At 47.7% G+C, this 21486-nt stretch overlaps 1 protein-coding gene across 1 annotated transcript in view; it reads right to left on the bottom strand.

Annotated features, from left to right (window-relative positions):
* The window catches only part of ADGRA1 (adhesion G protein-coupled receptor A1), a 265969-nt gene that overhangs the window by 7292 nt on the left and 237191 nt on the right, over positions 1 to 21486 (bottom strand). The window lies entirely within an intron of this gene.

Raw genomic sequence — 21486 nt, 5'->3', positions numbered from 1 at the left:
AATGCTTTATAATGAGAGATTTCTTGTGTCTGGAACCAATTAATGTAATTTACATTAATTCTTATGGGGAAAATTAATTCGGTGTTCGAACAAATCGGTGTTCGAATGGCCTTCTGGAACGAATTAAGTTCGATCTCCGAGGTACCACTGTATTTAATCTGCGATCACTTATTTACGGAGCAATGATCTCATACCACGTGTTCTGGTGCCCAGAGATAGACTGCATGGGAAGCGTGCTATAAATAATACATGATAATGACAGTGATTCCTCCATTATAGAAATCTGTGTGATTTTCCTATGACAGTATGAGATGGTGAGAAAGCTCCCTGTTGTGCGAGTCTCCCGCCATGTGTGTAAAACTGGGGAGTTCTGTGAATTAGGTGCACGTTAGCCCCGTGGACAGCTGAGATAGAGCAGGTGGGCATTCCACCCAAGCAGAGAGGGGCCACCAATACCAAGAGCACGTTTTCTGTGCCACGATTCAGATTTTCAAAGGGAAGACATGGCTGCGTTTCTGATGCATAAAATGATTTTTTCATATAGCCTACTGTGGTGGCATATGACGTGGAACAGCGGTGCAGTGGATAGCATGCTGCGTGATGAACCCAATGACCTGAGTTTGATTGGAAGCCAAAGCTAACAGCAGTAGCGAGTGATAACCGAGCCCGTACTGGGTTTCCGCTTTACCAACCTGCACTACTGACATTCGTCATGCAGGGTGGGGTAACCAACTCCCATAGCTGAGATGGCATGGGGGAGTCCATCGAGCAGTGGATTGACAAAGGGCTGTAAATGATTATTATTATTACGGTATTATTTGTACATTTTAAAGAAAACGAAGTGGACATGGGTAGCACACGTCGCAGAAGGGTTGATGGCTAATGGATGAGACTGATGACAGATTAGCAGCTAAAGGAAGGCACACGCTCAACAGGATGACCATTGTGTAGATGAAGCGATGCAATGAGCTCATGTGCAGAAGCGAGATGGATTTGTCCATGACAATACTGGAGGGATAGTAAGAGTATGGGTAGGCATTCATCCAGGAATGGCGAAAGCATGGCTGATGATGATTACATTATGCACTCCTGAGACAGTAGTCATTTAACGATATATTAAATGCGTACACAAATATATGAATATATACATTCAACATTCATTGAGCCTGAAGAGGAATTGCAGAGTTACACAGGTTAGATAAATAAAACATTTACAAAACACAAAGTTGTACATGTTTTGACAAATACGGTGTCGCAGTAATTATCAACAAAGCAAAGCTAAGTTTAGTGCATAGCTTGAAAGTATGGAGTAACAAAACATTAGTGCGCTTTTCATGGCCTCATGATTGTTCATTAGTTTTGAGAAATATAAAAGGGTCAGAGGATTTTAATGAACAGTAATGACCTATGTCCATGAATTATTAAAAAGGTTGGGTGCGTTAGCTCACACCGTGAAGGTGCTGGCACATTCTCAAAGACTAATCAGGATAATGTGAAGCAGCCAAAGAGACTCTGCATGTTATGGCATGAATTTTAAATACTCATCATACCCTCAAGCAGTTTAAACAAAACTATGTAAAAGAGAAAAAAACTTTACTCTTGTACAGTATTACCAACGTGCATGCTCAGATGTTTTTAAAAATATATATATCCATTTAGAGCTCCTCAACATGTTTTCTACGATTTAGTTGTTATTATCTATCTCCAAATGTACTAAGGGGAATGTTTGGTTGTGGCCACTTCAATACACTATGTATGCCTTGCTCTTGCAGTGCCCAAAGAAAATAAATGTAAAATTACATATGAAATAGTTTTGACAAAACATAAAAGCACGTTATAATTTGTTCAATTTATATTCGTATTCTAAATTACTTTTTTTTGTTAATTAAGACTACAATGTCAATAAACACCATCTGAGTGTTTATCACGAATTAAGGAGACCTCCCGATTTTGCTTGCCTCAATGTCACGTGATTTATGCCCCACGTTTCATCCATCCCATGAGAATCCATGACTTTCCCTTGCCAATAGGTCATTCCATTCCTTTAAAGAGGACACAAATCTCGAGGGTGGTCGACAAAATGAAGTGGTACACTATTGGGTTATATACACCAGACGCTTTCCACCGGACTTGGGCAAGCGAGGGGCCATTCGAGTCACTGACCATGCAAGCTTTCATGAACGCATCATAACATATAGAAGCACAAGGAAGAAAAGTAAAGAGAACAATACATGCTATATACACATATACATTAACTGTTGTGTGTAGATCCAGCCAGATGGCAGCGTGGATATAGTACCCATGAATTCAAATCCTGGTTGAGGACCGCCAACTCTATCCATTTGGTACATTATATGTTGGCTAATAAGCACTGTGTCTTCTCTAATACTCATATAAAAGTGGGCGTTAAAGACTCTTTACTATAGCGTGTAATGTTAGGCCATTATGTGGCAGTGCAAAGACTAAATCTAAAGTATTATAATTTTCCATATGTAAATTAACCGAAAATGTAATTAGGACTATCTTCTTTCATAGTTACAAATCCTTGAAAACTAAATATACATTAATATATTTCTTGAAAATACTAATGAATGTGAAATACAATTACGCCTGTCTTTTTATAAGTTTTGAAAAGGTATTTGATTCGGTGGAAACTGAAGCAGTTACCAAGCCCTTGCAGACTAAGGCAATAATGCAAAAAACAGAGACATTGTCATAACCATTTGCAAAGAAGGAGCTGCTACTTTCAGTTTGCACAAATAGAGCTTGAAAATATGAATCGGAAGAGGAGTCATGCAAGGAGATATGCTCTCACCAAGGTTGTTTTCAGCAAAATTGTACAATATCTCCCAAAAAATTTGATTGGAGTAATAAATGCTTAAACATAAATGGATAAAGTTTTAGGCATTCTAGATTTTCTGATGACAGTTATTTTAAAAAGCAGTGAAAATGCACGAGGAGACATCATTGAAGAACTACACATAGGACGGCTGCACTTTTGGGCTTAAGATAAATGAGCAAAACAAGAAATAATGTCCAAGAAACTTGTCCAATAAAATAAAATAACTCTTGGTTTTACACGACTTGTGAACACAACAGAATGTGTGTTCCCAGGACAGTTACGAAGGCAGACCGGGATCAAACTAAAAACGATAAACTATTTTTTATTTTACCAGGTAAGGCCCACTGAGCTATGTAGCTCTTTTCAGAAGCGACCTGGCCACAAATGATAGCTCAACGAAGTGGTTTATCATGTGGAAATGTATAGTACCCAAATACTCTAAACGCATGTTTCTAAATGTGGAGGGAAAGGAGAGAATATGCAAACTCCAAATATACAAGTCAGGGTCAGGATCGAACCCAGGACCACCACTGTGATGCCCCCAAAGAGGAGGATGGAGTGACTTTGGAAAGTTGAGCATGCATTCCTACCAGCTATGACATGCATTAAAACATGGACTATTAGAAAGAAAATGGAATGTATGTTCCAAAGTGGACAAAGAAGTAAGGAGAGATGCATGGTTGGAATTACATTTGGAGATTTTTAAAAAATGAACACACGTATTAGGGAACAAACAAATCAGAGGCTGACCCACTGCTAGATTGGATGATCGCCGATGGATGGGACTGGTAACAGAAAGGCATCCAAGAGGCGGACCACCATGGAGATAGAGCAATGAGATCGCTTAATGTGCAGCAGTGAGATGAAGGATGGAAGTGGCGTGAGGAAGCCTTTATCCAGTAGTGGATAGACAATGGCTGCTGTGATGATTTTAATAAATTGGCTGTATATAATGGAATCGACATTTGCTTAGAGAGCATACACTGAATCATATAATGTATATCAGATTGCACAAATTAAAGGACATGCTGCATTCTGGATATTAATTTTGTGTCAATGAAAATTTGGGTTACTTCACAGAATTCACACATTCATCACAGAAAAATCAAGCATTGGAACTTACTGTAAGCCTTGGCAAACAATTACTAATGAGAAATGCTTATGCAAATATTTCAAAGCCGCAGATCTAACCCACTGATAAAATGTATGATAATTTCACGGATTCTTAGTTTTGACGATTAACTTTTCCTTAAGCACCTATGTGTTAATTACAGTATTATCACAACATTATTTAGTACTACGTAATTACAGAAAAATAAGCTGTGGATTGTGGCTGAGAATAAATTATCTCCAATTCCTTGCTTCAACTTGTTCAAATTGTGATTTATGGTTAGCGGGATATGGTCTGCCAAGGACGGGTAGATTGAGTGTTTTCCATTGAGCCAGACCACTGCCCACTGCTGCAAAATCATGTGACAGTGCAGAACCACTGAGACGCATTTGCAACTTGTCTGACATGCTGCATGGATACATAACCAACACAGTTGTCTGCTAGATGTCAGGCAGACACATACACGTACACACACACAAACATCTAAACACACACGAGGTTTTCAATAAGTTATACGTGAAGAATAAAGAATTAGAATAACCCGTTCCTGCCTATGGTTAGGCCAGTGACAATGATTTATAAGGCAACCCGACATTTAATGAGGTTTTGGATTCTTGCAAATATCTGTATTCAAGCGTTGACTTGTAAATATGTTTGCCATTTTAAATATGCTGTACAATTTCACTTTGTATTAAATTCCATGTCTTTGAAGAACATTTACCTTTGAAATGTCAAAAATTCACCAAGACACTTTAAGAAAATTGTTCATATGAGCCTAGGCGGCTGCAGAGGCCAGGTGCTAAATAATACGTTTGAAATTACCATGCAGGTCAATGGTGTATTTCTTTGAACCTAAACACATATATTAAGGTTAAAGGATATCAATCTGGCGGAGTAACACAATGGTTAAAGAGCTCCATCCACAATCGGATTTGGATGAGTTTAAATCACTTTTCAACATTTCAGTTTGCCAAAAAAACAGATAAATTGGCATATTTGTGCACATGCCAACTTGATTTGATTGGCTCCTGTCGCGTGGCAGAGGGTATCACTGAAAATTGGCATTGTACCTGCACGAATGAACTCAAAGAAAACTAATTATGAACAGATATCTGCTGTTCATAACTTTAGTTTTGCTCAACTTAGCAACCTTCTTTATTAAGTTCTAATATTCCTATAGTTCATTCTCAAAGAACTTTACAATGGCTATTTTGTTAGGAATTAATCAAAGAAATTAATGTTTTCTCTATATGTGTGCCTTTACTTCTCCAATCCAATCTTTAAAAAAAAATATCTCGCAATGTCATTGTGAATAACTTTAGCGAAAGCACGTCAACTTAGCTAACACCCCTTCTAATACGTACTTTGGTGAATTCCTCACGTAATCTCAGTGTATTGGTAACATTTTAGTATTTTGACTCGCTTGGTTTGGCCCGCAATTTTCTTTGCTCTCTCTTTGGCTACGTTGACGTGCGGCTTACATTGCTCCAGTTTGTGGTCACTTCCTGTATTACATGAGTTGAGGACAGACATCTTTGACAATCCGGGGCTTGTTTGTCCGTCAGAATAAAGTATATCTCTTTCCTCATGTCACCATTTTGACTTTTCCACATCCATGTCCATATTATTGTTGTGTCGTCAAGGTTGCACACTCTAGCAGGTGCTCACCTCTCATTTCTTACTCCAATGCAATTAAAACTTACAATAAAACGGATGTAATAGTTGACCTCAAATCAAGCAGGTGTGAACATGTTGAGATTTCGTATTTCTTTTGGCAGTTACACAGCCATCGAGATGAAAATTGATCGAAACGGATTTGTACGCTATTTTTGAAATGTTGCGTTTTAACAATGACAATGACACATACACATATTCCAGAGAATGATGTAAGTTTGTAGCAGATGCCATATCTCCTGATGCGTTTGCCAGGTAGTTACAGCAAATTAAGAGAAATTGCTCCGTGGAACGGCACTGATCACTCGGCTGGCCAATTGCCTCTTGAAAATAACAGTCAAACAGGATTATGCACCGATCATCGGTAACATAAGAAAACAAATGGCCCGGTCATTACAATACATGATGTGTTACTTTAACATAAGCTTCGTATTAGGTTGTATGATTTTCTATTACCTACAAAGTAATTTACAAAAAAATGTTATAATGGTGGTGCGTCATAGGAATACATTTAATTCGTAATAATCTACATGGTATAATGAGGCTCTTTCACAGAGTAGGATTGCGTTTGGGGGAGGTGGATTGCGTTTGGGGGAGGTGGAATGGTGTGCATGTAAATGTAAGATCGGAGAAATCTTGACAAACAAAGCTGTGGGGGTGGCCATTGTATTGTTAGAGATTAGCATGTATGTTCTATGTATGTTGAACTTCTTTCGTATCGTACGTAGCCAACCTTGCTAATCGGAGGTGCGTGAAAAAGGTGGAATGTGGGTCATGCAAAATACATTTTATGCCACTTAATTGTTGGTGCACTAACTTTGCACAATGGTATATAGAAACAGTATCAGCTCACCAAAAGAATATTACGGATGTTTGACAGTTGTCACCACCTTCATGCGTACACCTTGCCCATTGTACAGCAATAGGCAAGGAAATTCATACCTGCAGAAATGTGGTATATTTAATTGATTTAAATGATAAAACCCATTAAGTTTAAAATGGTTTCTATTGATAGGTAGCACCCTCTCAACCAAGGAAATAACACCACACGTGGGATTGAAAATGTAAGCACCTCCTAATAAAAAGATCTAGCTCTGCTTGAAAACATTGAGACGGCCTTTGGTTAAAGGCCTTTGGTTAAAGGCCGTCTTGTGGAAGATTTTAAAGAAAGAGATACATCTACGTGGGCATATAAAGACAAATATTTCACTTTAGCCTTAACAGACTTGTTGGGGAAAGACCTGTTGATGAGTACGAATGAAGGTCGGCACGGCACACGAGGGTGTGGATAGACAACACTTCGCCAGGCCGCTTTTTGTCTACCTCGTGGCAATGCTTAAACATTGCACCAGGTACTCATTTGAGCCTGAGTTAATATAAGGGAGGCCTAGGACCGGTTCAGATAATTGTCACCGGCGTTGGCCGTGAGCGGGAATCAAACTCAGGTCGCCGGGTTAGTTTCGTAGCGCAGCGTGCTAACCGTTACATACGCTCTCTCTCACACACACACACAGATATACAAAAGATAACGATCCATATTGTGGCCAGGCCGACTGTTGAGGCAAATGCTGGAATCAAATACCTGTTAAGGCCAACATGGCCAATAAAACGTGGGTATAGCCAGCACGACACCTGGTCACCTCTGTCTTCCCAGTGCCGCTGCTTAGACCCTGCCTCAGATGGTCATTTAAGGCTGAGTGGACCGAATTGAGGTGCAGGACGAGTTCTGATACCGCTTGTCACTGACAATCAAACTCAGATTGATAGGTTCACAGCACAATGTGCGAACCACTGCACCACTGCTCACCCCCCTTCTCCACGAAAAAAGAGACAAAGACCCTTGTGTATCTTCTTCAGGCAGATAGGGAAAGTGCTGTTAGTGAGCACCTATGAAGGCTGGAATGGCGTACGAGAAGATGGTATGGCCATAACTACACCTACTCTCCTTTGTCTCCTCATATGTGGTGTCACGACCGCGGAGCAACTCCGCAAGCGCCGCGACTCCCTCCCGCCCCCCGCACTAAACACACACCCGCACACAGCGCACCCACGTAGTGCCCTGGCGGGGGGTTGTCTGGCACATCGGGTTTTAATCCGAAGGGCCCCTAGGGGGAGAGTCCTACGGTTTCCCGGTGCCAGGAGATTGGCTGACCCCCACATGACAGGTTACATTGCGGTGCCCCTAAATTGGCTTAAAATTGTATGGGCGCAAAAATAAAAGGTTCCCTGGGCCAACATTGGGGGAAGGACGGAGGGTGGAATATTAGGCGTAAAGAGCAAAACCGAAGGCTCAAACTACTGGGCACGGGAGAACAGTGGGTAAGGGGCGTTCCAGGTGAGGACGGGGCATCAGTTGTAAATCGAAAGGTGGGCGCGACGGGACGCCCCCCCCTGGGCCTTTTAAAGGTGGGAGCCCCGGGATGATTGGGGCAGTTGTCTACAACCTCCAGGCCGTCCAGACCAACTCCCTGTCCTGCCTCCTTGAGCCGCTCGCAGCATCCGTGTGATGCCAGCGAGTGCTGCTACGAGGTGATGATAGGTGAGGTTTTCGCTCGTCCCTCTCCCTCCGACTCTCACAACGTCCGTGCGACGCCGGGAGTACAGCTACGAGGTACGTGGTAGAACGCTCGAGTGACTGGGTTCATAATCAGAGTTATGCTCGGCTCTCCTCGCGAAATATTCCTCCTCCGGGTAATGTGCATTGGCGCCATTAATAAACTTTCGTTTAGAACCTCGGTGTAGCGTCTGTGATCTGTGTGTCACGCGTCTGCTTGGAGAGACGGTGTGCCCGGCGTGAGCGCGAGTGCAGGGTGGCAGCGTGGGGGTGGTCTGAGTGATTTGAGCGTGCGTGTGAGGCGCGTGTACTGCCGCATATACGGCCGCCGTCGTTTGCGCGTGCTTGCGCTCGCATGCGTGTTTACACAGAGCGTTTTACGCAGTGCGTTTACACAGTAGAAATAGCGTTAACAGTGAGGCGTGCCCCATAGTCCCTGTGCATATTCATACCGCCGCCGTTTCTGTTGATTAGCGCTCGGCGTGTGTGGGATAACCTCAGCGGTGGTAAGCGCTCGTGTGCAGGGTGTTTACACAGCGTGCTTTACGCAGCGAGTTTGCACCGCGTGTTTGCATTACGCTGCTGGGTCCTCCGTGGGCCATAGCGCTGGCCGTTGGGGAAGCGCGCAACCAAAAGATATTCATACAGCCGCCGTTTCTTTTCAGTTTACATTTGCATTAGCATTGCGGGCACGCGGATTAGGGCTTGACCACCCGGAGGGGCGCGTGCATATTCATACCGCCGCCGTCCCTTTTGGTCAGCGCCAGCTTTGTGAGAGAAAAAGGCGCGTGCAGGGGCGCGTGCGTGCACGCCTCCGCGTTCGTTTGTGTGGTGGTGTGATTTGAACGTGTGGGAGATAACCCCCAGCGGTGGTAAGCCAGCCATTAGGATATGTCCCTCAGAGAGTGCGCTGGCGTGGGGAGGTCGATCACCCGATCGGCGGGGGCCTGGCGAGAGGCGGCCGACGAGGAGGAGGGGGGAGTGGAGGGGGTGAACCTCATGCCCCGCCTGCTCACAGGGAGCGGGGAGGCAGACGTCGGCCCCCACAGGGAAAGTGCTGTTGGTGAGCACCTATGAAGGCTGGAATGGCGTCTCCCCAGTGCTGATGTTTACACACACCGGGTACTCATCTAAGGCTGAGTCAACCTATGGGAGGACCAGAAACCTGTTCAGATAATCACCACTGTTAGCTGTGGCTGAGAATCAAACTTGGACCAGGTTGGTAGCGCATTGCGCAAATCGTTACAATTCTTCTCTCGCCCTAGCACACGTACATATTTTGCTACTTCACTGCAGGGATGTGCGGTCAGGGGAGGCAGGGAAGGCAGAGCCTCACCTGTCATACTCCAATGAAAATAGCTGTTACGAAAAGTAAAAAAAAAGAATAATAAAATTAAATAAATATTAAGATTGTTCCACTGACCTGTGTTATAAATGTCATTTCTGTACGAATCCAATTATTGCTGAGCTCCGCTGCAAATACAGGAAGAGACGAGAAGTGAGGCAGCGACGCACTCAGCCTCCCCTCTGATAACTGGAGGGAGCACGGGCAATAAGCGCATGCCTGTTACTATCTCAGTATGTCACCAATGTAATGTTTGTAGACCCCTTCATATCATGTCCTCCCCTTTCATACTCCAGGTAACTTATTTCACGTATGTGTATAAAGATAGAGGCTCGCTGGTCTCGTCATGAAACTGCAATGAAAAAGCACCAGGGGCGGCAACTATTACATCTGCCTCACTGAGGGGGACGTGTCTAACACGCCCCCCTCAGTGAGGACATGCCCCCTCAGTGAGACCACGCCCCCCTCCGTGAGGCAACGCCCACCTCAGTGTGTAAATCTGGCTCTAACACTAGCCAGTGCCTCCCCAGCCATTGACCTCGCCGCACGTCACTGCTTCACTGCATGCCGTTGTAGTATGGTGATTGAATAGCCCATAGTTATTCTGCTTGCTCCAGGGCCATATATTTACGAGTTCAAACCCTTGACCCATCTTCTCTGCTGCTGTGCAAAAGGAATGTAATAAAATCGCTTGCTGACCTTTGAACGGATGGCCATCGGTAATGGATGTTGTGGGCAGTTGATGTATTTGCTCGCCTGCAAACACGAAATATTTAACTTCTGGTGAAATCAGCTACGCTGCGCTGTTGTCACGAGCACATTAGTACATTATAATACGCAACACAGCCTCTCCCACAAGTCATTCGCAAACAACACCACTCTTAAATTCATCAGACCACTACAGCAATTAAATTCAGGCCGTTGGGTTTGGAGCGCAGTGTGCTAGCCACTGGGCTATCACTCACCACTCACAAACACACAATGACCCCACATGTAGCCTTAACAGACTTGTGGGGCAAGAGCTGTTTAGCAAGCACCGATGAAGGCTGTCACAGCACACGAAAGGGTGGGTGGTCAGCACAACGCCCGGCTGACTTTGTCTCCATAGTGGCGATGTTAACACATAGCATCAGGTACTCGTTTAAGGCTGAATCGACCTAGCGGAGGCCCAGGTAATCGCCGTGAGTGGGAATCGAACTCGGCTTGCCACGTCTGTAGCGTAGTGCGCTCACTACTTTTCCACCGCACATTAACATGCTACTTTCCTGCAGTGTAGCACTAAGTTAATAATAGCTGAGATGAAAGCACATGAATACAATGCAAGTGACAGTGCTGACTTGCAACGAAGAGTGAAGCCTGTTACAATATATGTAAGTGCGTTTTATGACAGAAATGGCATCACTGTCATGGTATTTATCAAAACGACATTCTACAGCTCTCAGAGAATCACATTGATGTGTCATATTATAATTATAATATTATAATATGACACATCAATTATTGCATTCTTTTTGATACAGTATTTAATTTTATCACTTGAGAACACCCGTTAATGAATTATAAATCACCTCTCTGACGAGTAAATAAAACATTTCACAACACCAATTATACTTTTTTCGGTAAAGTCACGTAGGTAAAAAATTTAAATTAATAAAAGTAAAATAAAATAAAAATCACGACGTTTCGGAGGCAACACAAGCTTCTGTCTTCAGGTGGAACCGTCACAGCCACGACAGCTGTATCAAGTAAATGAGAGATTACAAGAGCTACCACTCCGTATATATAATGGTTGAAGAGGGGAAGGGCCAAGTTTCCACCTGAAGTTCCACCTGAAGACGGAAGCTTGTGTTGCCTCCGAAACGTCGTGATTTTTATTATTTTATTTTACTTTTATTAATTTAAATTTTTTACCTACGTGACTTTACCGAAAAAACCTAAGAATATGAATCCTTGCAGTCACGAACGCTTCAAATCTAGAACCAATTATACTGATTCAACCACATTTTTGTGTTTATTATAATTTAATTTTCTGCTTGTATGAGAAAAAAACCCTGCAGAAACCATAAATCATCGACATTCTTGCGATGCTGAAATTGTACACTGTTGGATTTATATATCTTCATTTCAGACTTTTTATTGCTTATTTTATAGTAGTTGTTGCGTGCACATGTCAGAGGTAATAGACGTAGCCTTTCCACTCGTGGCCATGTAATAACATTTCTCAAATACCAGGGCAGCATTGTTCTGGGTCACCTAACACTAACCATTTAGCCTTGGACAGCTGGAACCACAATTTTAAGCATGCACCATTATGTCATGATTACACACCTCTCATACATATCACATATGAAAATATATGTACCCACATTGTCTCAAATATTTCCATACTCATGAATTCCAATTAAAACGCCTGGAAATATATGCGCATGTATTGAGTCAAGCAAACTTTATAATTGGACCGTTTTCACAGCAACTATCATACGCATAGCAGTAGATGACTGGACCAAAACATTCTGGAAATCATTTAATATGCACTACTCATTACTGTAACTGGCAATCAAAATGAGGCTTTGTTTTGGAGGCCTTTAAGAATTCATATTAACATTTAATGAACATTGCTCACATATCTGCAGGGATATTGTCCAATATCATCAGATCTGAAATGATAAGCTTGAGACATCCTGAGTAATAACTGGATGCTCACCAACCAAGTAAATGCCAGAGTAATGCAGGAAGGAAAATCTGGACAGTTTGGTCCTTTTTTTTTTCAATTGCCACATTTATCATGGTACACTTGCGAAACACACTGTGATATCAAAGAGTGCAGTTTTTAAAGAGGCGTTCCATTTATCATTTGTAGCAATCTTCTATTAAAAAGCAACGTCGTTAGTGTCGATGGAAAAGGTAAAAGGTAGCACTGCAATTACATTCTCATGCCACTAATCGCCAAAGGCTTCTGCTAGAGGAGGCTTTTGAAAACCCCTTAAGAGGCTATTTGGCCTAAACTAATTTTTTAAATTTTATTTTATCAGGTAAGGCCGACGGAGCTATATAGATTTTTTTCAGAAACGACCTGACCACAAATGATAGCTCAACAAAGTGGCTTATCACGTGGAAATTCATAGCAGCCAAATACTCTAACTCATGTTTCTAAATGTGGAGGGAAAACCCGGAGGAACCGAAGAAAAATCCACGTGACCATGGGGAGAGAGACATACAAACTCCAAAAATACAGGCATCAGGGCCACGCACATCCTGTGTACCAGGCGAGGTCGTTAACATCTCGCCGCTGTGGTCTACTCTTCCATGCTGGTCAAATGTCAGGGAATATGTTGGAGTAAACACGCTTTACCCCACCACATGAGACATCCTGATCTATTTGTAGGGATGTTGGAGAGAGGGCCGTTATGCATGGCAGCCTATGGGAAAGAAACACAGTGGGCGGGGCTACGTGTGTGCACAGGGAGATGCCCTCTGCGACGTCCGAGCCAGACACCCTGGGGGGGGGCTGGTTCGGCGTTACGATCCCCCGGGGCCCCACCCCTCAAGGAGGGTTGGGTATAAAAAGGGGTCGTTATATGGGCTTAGGCAGTTATGTTATAGTTAAGCTAAGAAGTCGGAAGACGTCGTAGCTAGAGCCCTGGACTCCCCCTGATCGCCGCCCTTATCAGGGCCCCACGGGATCAGGCTCGAGCCAGTGGCGTGGTCCCGTGAACCAGAGCCAGTGCTCTGGGACTCCGGGTACCGAGCCCGATTACCAGTGTCGGGCCAGACAGCCTCCCCTAGCTCTTAGTGGAGGACTCAAGGGGATAGGCTATGGATAGCTAGGGGTATTCCCTGAGTTATACGGGTGAGGGGGCCGCTACCCCCTCTAGGGCTGTCCTGTACTGGCAACTTGTTAAATAAATATACGTGTGCCTCAACTCCGTTGTCAAGCGTCCTCGACGGGTACTTCATCTGGCGTCAGAAGTGGTAAAAATGGAAACGCGCCATACAGCTCGGACCAGGGTACCACAAGAGGAGGACGCCGCGGAGATCGCCGAGCCCGGGACAGAGCAACAAGATGGGGTGCAGCCGGAGCCTGGCGCCTTCTCACCGGGACGTCAGCATGGAGAGGGGCCGCAGCCAGATGCACTACGACTGGCTCACGAACGGCTGGCGGAGCTACTTTATGCCGCTGCCGCCACACTGGAAGGCATTACGCGGTTGGGGGCTGGTGGTCCACCGCAGGGCGAGGAGAACCGGCGGCCGGAGCACTTTCCCGCCATTTCAGCGACTTCACAATTTGAATTTCCCGCCATGGACGCCGCGGCTGTTCGGGGCGTGGCCAGCTTAGACATCGGCTCCGACATCGCCGTCGCCGGGGCTGCAGCGTCATCGCAGCCGAAGGATGCGTCATCGCTGCCGCGACAGGCGATGCCATCGGCCAGTCGCGCCGAGGCACCGCCAAAGGGAGGTGAAAGCAACCTGCGGGAGTCCACATCGACCGCTGCGCTTCACCAAAGGCTGCCCCCGCTGAAGGAATTCATCGGTGCGGAGGGTGACTGGGGCGGCTTCCGGCGACGCTTCCTCGCCCATCAGGAGATGGCGCGGTGGTCCGACGAGGAGGCCCTTTGCGCGCTGCCGGCGCTCCTCGATGGGGACGCGCTCGCCGCACTCACGTCGGCGCCAAAAGAGAAGCGGGCTACACTACCAATGGCGCTACAGCTGCTGGCCGGGGTCTATGGACCTTCAGCCGAATGCCGTCAGCAGTTCTACGATCGCAGGCGGGGTGAAAAAGAGTCGCCTCTGGCTTTCCGGACAAGTCTTCTGGCGCTGGCAAAAACAGCCTTTCCCCGCATGGACGACGACGGCGTGGACGCAATGGTCGCGGAGAAGATCCTCCTCTTGGCGGACGACCTCGACATCGTCGTCATCGCACAAGGGGATGCAGAAATGACCTCCCTCCAGGCTGCGCGACTCCTCCACGCCAACCTTCTGCAGCAGCGGCGAAAGGCAAACAGGGCATCGGCTGGGCGTGCGGTGGCTGCAGCCACCCTTCCGTCAGAAGAACTTTATGCCGTCGACCATCGACGGCAACAGACGACGGGGGCGCGGCCGGGTCGGGACGGGCCGAGGCGTTTCGACCGTCCATCGTCTCCAGCGGCGCTCCCGCGGTGCTTCAACTGCGGCATCCGGGGCCATGTCGCCTCGGGGTGCCGTTCTCCTCGACAGCGGGGGACGACGCCTCGACAGGACGCCGGCCCTCCTCTTCCTCCTCCCAAGCTCCAGCACCATGATCCGGCGAGTCGCGGCACCTCACATGTTTGGCCAACGCACCCACCTGTCGCACACTCTCGCACCGTAACGAACGGGGGGCCGGTGGGGCGCTGCGATGGACCGGCGCGGATCACTGCGGGGACTCAAATCGAGCCCGAGCGGTGGTCCGTGTTGGCCCATCGCGTGGTGGCCGCGGCGTCGGGATCGTCGGCCGTGGTCGGTTACATTGATGGGGTGGAGGTACGCATCATAGTCGATACAGGGGCATCGGCGACAATTATTTCGGAACTAATTTACAATATTCTACCGGTGCAGAGCCGTCCTTTGCTACCGGTTAATGTCCCTTTCTATGCCGCTAACGGGGGCTCTCTCGGCATCGTGGGACAGATTCGAGCGCAAATTTCTATCGGGGACATCAAATTGTCGGGGCCGATTTTTGTCTCCTCCTCACTGGCAGTTCCGTGCCTGCTGGGGACGGACTTCTTGGGCAGGATGCCAATTCGTATTTTGATCGACCAAGGATGCATTGAGCTTCCGTCGGGGCGACGTATGGCGTTCCTGCCTTCCCCTGTAGCGACTCGGACGGCGTTCGCGACGGTACCGGCGTTCGTCGTAAAAACAGTGCGTGTGCCGCCGGGGGCACAAATGCTGGTACCTCTTAAACTTCGTAGGCCCTTCGCTAAGGGTGTTGGGGATCAGGGTGTTGTGCTGGGGCCGTCTAGGGCCGGGGTTAATGGGCCTCATTTAATTCCGGCCCAGACCATCGTAAGGGGGGACGAGGATCCCTTCATCGCGGTCCTCAATGTCGGGTCGCAGACAGTAGTGGTTCCCCAAGGGACTGTGCTCGCTCACGCGACGCCGGTGCCCTGCGAGGAACCTGCCGTGAACCACATTGACACTGCTGCTCGGACGCACCCGCATTCGGACGGCGATGAAGGGTGGCTCGACGCGCTTTGTGCGGGATCGACGAACCTGTCCAATTTAGAGCGCCAACGGCTTAGATCGCTGCTAAAGGAATTTTCCGACGTTTTCAGTCGGAATAAATACGATTTGGGTTGTACTCACCTGCTGCGTCACCATATTGACACGGGTGACAGCGCGCCTATTCGCCAAAATCCTTTTCGGTTGAGTCCCGCCGAAAAGGACCATGTCAAATCGGCTGTCGATGACATGTTAGCCGCCGACATTATCTCTCCCTCTACCAGCCCTTGGGGAGCACCGATTGTCCTGGTTAAGAAACAGGATGGCTCGTTACGGTTTTGCGTAGATTTCCGTCGCCTTAATAAGGTTTCGGTTGCCGACGCATACCCGCTCCCACGGATGGACGAATCGCTGGACGCCTTGGCGGGAGCGCGATTCTTCTCCACACTAGATTTACTTTCGGGATTCTGGCAGCTTCCTCTGGACGATGATTCGAAGCCTAAAACCGCTTTCCGTACACCGCACGGCCTGTTCCAATTCAACCGGTTGCCGATGGGCTTACACTCAGCGCCGGCAACCTTCCAGCGGTTGATGGAATTGGTTTTGGCTGGATTGCAATGGGAATCGTGCCTGATTTATTTGGATGACGTAATTGTTTTTGGAAGAACCTTTGACGAACATCTCCAGAGGCTGCGGGCGGTTTTCCAAAGGATGCGGGCTGCTAATTTGAAATTTAAGCCCCAAAAATGCTATTTGTTTCGCGAGTCAGTGCGTTATTTGGGGCACATCGTGGGGCGCTCGGGTATTGCTACCGATCCCGCCAAAACGCAGTGTGTCAGCTCCTGGCCAATTCCGACCTCGGTGGGGGAGGTGAGGAGTTTTATTGGCTTCGCTTCATATTACCGACGGTTCGTCGCTAATTTTGCTACAATTGCCAAACCCCTACATGCTTTGACATCAAAAGGGGTTCGGTTCCACTGGGGTCGGGATGAGGAAGTAGCTTTCTGCTCCCTTCGGGATGCATTGGTGAAGGCTCCTCCTTTGACTTACCCCGATTTTTCGAGGCCGTTTTTGCTCGACACCGACGCGAGCAACACAGGTATCGGAGGCGTGCTTTCCCAGGTGGTTGATGGCGTGGAACGGGTGGTTGCGTACGGCAGTCGGGTGTTGTCTCCAGCGGAGCAAAAATATTGTGTCACCCGTAGAGAACTGTTGGCAATTGTTTTCTTCATCCAACAGTACCGCCCATATCTGTACGGTCAGCATTTCACTGTCCGTACGGATCATGCGGCACTGCAGTACGCCCTGAAGGTTCAACAGCCATCGGGACAATTGTCCCGAAATCCTGGAGGACCTCCAGCCATCGGGACAATTGTCCCGATGGCTGGAGGTCCTCCAGGATTTCGATTTTGACACCACCTATCGTAAGGGCATTCGCCACACAAATGCGGACGCTCTGTCGCGCATGCCAACCACCTCCGAATGCGCATGCCTCCTGGGGTCGGGGCGTTGCAAGCCAGCTGGGGACATGACGGTTCCAGTCCTGGCGGCCGCCGCCGATGTTGACACATCGCTCCCCGATGAGATCGGGAAACAGGGAAGGGATTCCCTGCTTGGGTTGCCTGTGATTGAGTGGGGACGCCTCCAGATGGAGGACGCCTCCCTCCTCGCGCTGCGTCGTCGCGCCAGGGAGAGGGGGTGTGGGACGGGTGATGCCGACAATTGGGAAATACACGCGGGCTTGCTCATGCATTGGGACGGTAAATCCCACCGTCACCGGCTGGTAGTTCCTGCGGGGTTACGGGGTAAGGTGGTGTGGGCTGCTCATGAGCGCCTCCTCCACCTGGGTACCCAAAAGACCCTCGCCTCGCTCCAGCTGGATTTTTTTTTGGCCGGGCATGACACGGGATGTCACGGATCTCCTGGCAGCATGCCCCCGGTGTGCGCAACGCAAACCACCAGCTCGGGAGTCGAACCCGCCGTTGCAGTCCATCACAGTCTCCAGGGTGAACGAACTCGTAGCGTTGGATATCCTGGGGCCGTTTCCCGCCACCCCTAGGGGCAATAGATATTTGCTAACAGGGGTCGAATACTTCACACGCTGGCCTATGGCCTGGCCCCTGGCAAATCAGTCGGCAGCAGCCATCGTGGACGCCTTTGTCCAAGGCTACGTCATGGACAAAGGTGCTCCGGAGCGGCTGCTGACCGACCAGGGTAAAAATTTTTCCGGGAACCTCCTCAAACAAGTCTGTGATCTCCTAGGTACAAAGAAGATTCGTACCTCTCCCTATCACCCACAAACTGACGGGATGGTCGAGCGTCTGCATCGTACCATCACGTCTATGTTGTCGCACCTGGTTTCGGAGTCGCAGACCAATTGGGACTTGCAAATTCAAGGGGTCCTGGCAGCATATCGATTGGCCCCCCATGCTGCCACGGGATTTTCACCCTTCTTTCTCATGTATGGTCGCGAACATGACCCACCTGTTCGGGCACAGCTGCAGATCCCCGCGCCTCTAGGTAAAATTAAATTGGACGAGCACGTTAAATTTAACCTTCAAAAGCTAACTGAGGTGCGGGATGCTGCCATGCTCAATTCCCGCATGCGCCAAAAGGCGAATGAGCGCCTCAGACTCGCGCGCGCGCACGTGCTGCAGTGGAAGCCAGGGGACAGGGCATGGCTGCACTGTCCCCAGGTACCGCTTGCGACCTCCTCGAAACTGGTACGACCATGGCGGGGCCCCGTCGAGGTGGTCGAGGTTTTGCGACCGCAGTGCGTTCGTATCAAGTGGGGGAGGCGCCGGTGGTTCGTTCACCCCTCTAGACTAAAACCCTTCGTTGCGGTGCGGGACTCTGCTCCACACGCGCAGGGCCAAGCATGTGAGGGGTCGACCGACCCGGAGGGTCCGCCTCTGTTGATCTCACCTGACGTCTTGCCGGTTGCCCCGCCCCCAGGTTCTCCCGGAATGACGGGCTCGCGCACATCCCTCACGGGGGATGCCGAGGGTCCCGCCACTCCAATTGCGGACTCGCCTCGGATGGGACAGCGGCCACCGAATGGTCCGCCATCTGAGGTTGGCCCTGGTGACGGGCCTGCGGCAAGGACGCGCGCTAAAATGCGCAGACTCTTATAAAAACACTGGAACGCGAACAAGAAGTGAAAACGAAACGAAAATAAGAAGAAAATTTTTTTTATTTTTTTTGCGTTTTCTGGTACACTTTCGTGTGCTATTGTTGCTGGACGCTGCGTTCGTGTGGCGCTCTTGGCGCGTTGTTGTATTATGGCTGTGTGCGTGTTGTGCGTGCGCTGAGGGTTCCGGGAAATGTACATATCTTGCCTCTACGGATTTCGTATTTATTCGGGGGGGGGGGCGCGTCGGTTTGTTCTCCCTTTAGGGGCATTGTTAGTGTTGTTGTTTAATTCTCGTTCTGTTAAATGGAAAAAATGGGGCACACACGGGGGGAGTCAAGGGGTAAAGATTCATTTGTTGAAATTGTTGCAGCCGGGACGGCTGCGAGCTATGCGGGGGGGAGTGATGTAGGGATGTTGGAGAGAGGGCCGTTATGCATGGCAGCCTATGGGAAAGAAACACAGTGGGCGGGGCTACGTGTGTGCACAGGGAGATGCCCTCTGCGACGTCCGAGCCAGACACCCTGGGGGGGGGCTGGTTCGGCGTTACGATCCCCCGGGGCCCCACCCCTCAAGGAGGGTTGGGTATAAAAAGGGGTCGTTATATGGGCTTAGGCAGTTATGTTATAGTTAAGCTAAGAAGTCGGAAGACGTCGTAGCTAGAGCCCTGGACTCCCCCTGATCGCCGCCCTTATCAGGGCCCCACGGGATCAGGCTCGAGCCAGTGGCGTGGTCCCGTGAACCAGAGCCAGTGCTCTGGGACTCCGGGTACCGAGCCCGATTACCAGTGTCGGGCCAGACAGCCTCCCCTAGCTCTTAGTGGAGGACTCAAGGGGATAGGCTATGGATAGCTAGGGGTATTCCCTGAGTTATACGGGTGAGGGGGCCGCTACCCCCTCTAGGGCTGTCCTGTACTGGCAACTTGTTAAATAAATATACGTGTGCCTCAACTCCGTTGTCAAGCGTCCTTGACGGGTACTTCATATTTACTGTGGCGTACCTATTTATACTCCTGGGTGGACAGACGCGGCTGGATTTAAGCAACTTGTACTATTCCTGGTTCTTTCCGTAAAGTCACGTAGAAGGTAAATAATAAAATAATAAAAATACAACAATACAATTTCTTGCTGTGGTTTTCACACCTGATGATGATTGCTTGTGTTGCAATCGAAACGTCGTGAGAATTTTATTGTTTTATGTTTATTATTTTATTATTTCCCTTCTACGTGACTTTACCGAAAGAACCAATAATATGAATCCCTGCAGTCACGAAAGCTTTAAATCGAAATTGTACTATTCCTTCAACTACTTCTCTCGGAGATTGCATGTATGTCGGACTTCTCTCGCACCGTTCGTGGCCTACCGTGGTAATCAGAGATTGAACCAATGACCTCTGGATTGCACATCCAGTGTGCTAACTGTTACAGCACGGCAGTATCACAGTGTTTATTGTGCAGCTAAAATTAAAGTTGAAAAGAATTATGTCCTTAAACAAGCATGGGGAGGTGCTCGTCTCAGTTGGTGACCATGAAATAGTGGTTGGCACAGGGGCGGTTTCTTCATTAGGGCGATTGGGCGACGCACCACCAATGTCATTGAACCACAGAGTCACGCTAGCCGTCACTGTCAGCCTCTGGATATAGTCCAATCAGCGTCATGTCACGTTCTGTGGAGTACCGCCTCTTTTTGGGCGATTTCACTCCGGCTGAGAATCGCCCCTAGTGGCCCCATAGACTTACATTGAAAGATGTTTTTTTTCGAACGGCGGGCGCTCCAATGCATTCTCTATGGCTTCCGGGAGGGCTCGTCCTAACGTGCTTACGTCATCATACGTGCTTACGTCATCATACGTAAGCACGTTTCATCCAACAATATAATTTATCGCCACCTAGTGGAATCTTTAATAAAATAAACTTGAGTGGTTTGTTTTAATAGTGAGTATAGAAACAAACAAGATGTATTGTAAGAGTCACTTTATTTTTCATTAATATTAAAGAAGTGAAGTTGCCTTTACATGCTTAAGCTGTTAATTTATCCATTGCATGGGTGGACCTTATCCTTATCAATCATCCAGACATTTGCCCCCCCTGAGAGATTTTGCAGGAGCCGCCACTGGGTTGGCAGTTCCACATTCCTTTGGTACAAGCCAGTACATCCATACAAAGCGGTACAATAAAACTACAGGTTAATACATTGATATCAATCACTACCAGCAAATGCTTCTTATATATATTCTTGCTAAATTGATATGCTGTTGAACAATAAACAAAACAAAATATTGTCCCTTGATTCATAATGGAGGTTTTTTGAGTTTGATCGCATAAGTATAAATGTTGAACAGTAAACCCCACACCATTATACATTTTGTGGGGTGTACTCTCCAACTCAACATTATACATTTTGTGGGATGTACTCTCCAAATCACTGGTGTGCTGAATTAATAACTAATTGGCATGTTTTGTTTACGTGACAAACCTTACGAATTAGCTGTGCCGGGTGGTGGCGGGTTTAGCAACACATTTACGCGATCTAACCCAAAAACATATATGATGGATGATATAGGTCGTGAAAGCCTACGTGGTAAACTGGTGGAGTAGAAGTCAAAGTAGGACAAACGCATTTAAATAGGGAAATAATCATTCAGATGGAG

This window comes from Lethenteron reissneri, chromosome 22 (genome assembly GCF_015708825.2).
Source record: "Lethenteron reissneri isolate LAM-NWPU_2019-01 chromosome 22, ASM1570882v1, whole genome shotgun sequence".
Taxonomy (NCBI): Eukaryota; Metazoa; Chordata; class Hyperoartia; order Petromyzontiformes; family Petromyzontidae; genus Lethenteron; species Lethenteron reissneri.
The sequence above is the reverse complement of the archived record's forward strand: the minus strand, read 5'-3'. Positions and strand labels throughout refer to the sequence as shown.